The following is a 920-nucleotide window of genomic DNA, read 5'->3' on the forward strand; positions in this document are numbered from 1 at the left end:
AGAGTCAGCACGAACAAAGAAGACTCTCAAGGAGATGGATTGATACAGTGGCTGCAACAATGGGATCCACTATTGTGAGGATGGCACAGGACTGGGAAGTGTTGAGTTCTGTTATACATAGGGTCACTGTGAGTCAGAACCAACTCGACAGCACCTAACTACAACAAAACAATGGTAATTATATTTTTAATTTTTTTGAGGAACTGCCACACAATGGCTGTACCATTTCGCATTCTCACTGGCAATGGATAAGGACTCCAATTTTCCCACATCCTTATTTTCTTTCTTTATTATTTTTTTAATCTTAGCCATCCTAGAAAGAGTGAAATAGTATCTCATTGTGATTTTGATTTGCATCTCTATGATGGCTAATGACATTAAGCATGTTTTCATGTGTTTAGTGGCCATCTGAATGTCTCTGGTGAAATTTCTATTTAAGTCCTTTGCTTATTTTATGATTGGGTTATTTGTCTTTTTGTTGTTAAGTTGTATAGATATTTTGGTTATTAGATTCTTAGCAGATATATGGTTTCCAAAGATATTCTCCCAGTTGGTAGCTTGTTGCTTTACTTTTTGGTAAAGTCTTTTGATAAAAGTTTTTTAAATTATTTTACTTTGTCTTTTGCTGTTTGTGCTTTCGTTATTATATTAAATAATCCATTGTTAAAAGCTGGCCTATAGCATTGCCCCTGCATTTTCTTTTAAGAATTTTGTGGTTTTAGTTTTCACATTTAGCTCTTTAATCCATGTTGAATTTGTTTTTGTGTATGATGTGAGGCATGAATACAGTTTCATTTTTCTGCATGTGGAAGCCCAATTTTTCCAACACCATTTATTGAAGAGTCTCTTTCTTCATGAAATGGACTTAGCACCCATCATGGATTGAATTATGTACCCCCAAAAATGTGTGTATCAATTTA

The sequence above is a fragment of the Trichechus manatus genome, unplaced genomic scaffold (genome assembly GCF_000243295.1).
Source record: "Trichechus manatus latirostris isolate Lorelei unplaced genomic scaffold, TriManLat1.0 scaffold00181, whole genome shotgun sequence".
In the NCBI taxonomy this organism is placed as follows: Eukaryota; Metazoa; Chordata; class Mammalia; order Sirenia; family Trichechidae; genus Trichechus; species Trichechus manatus.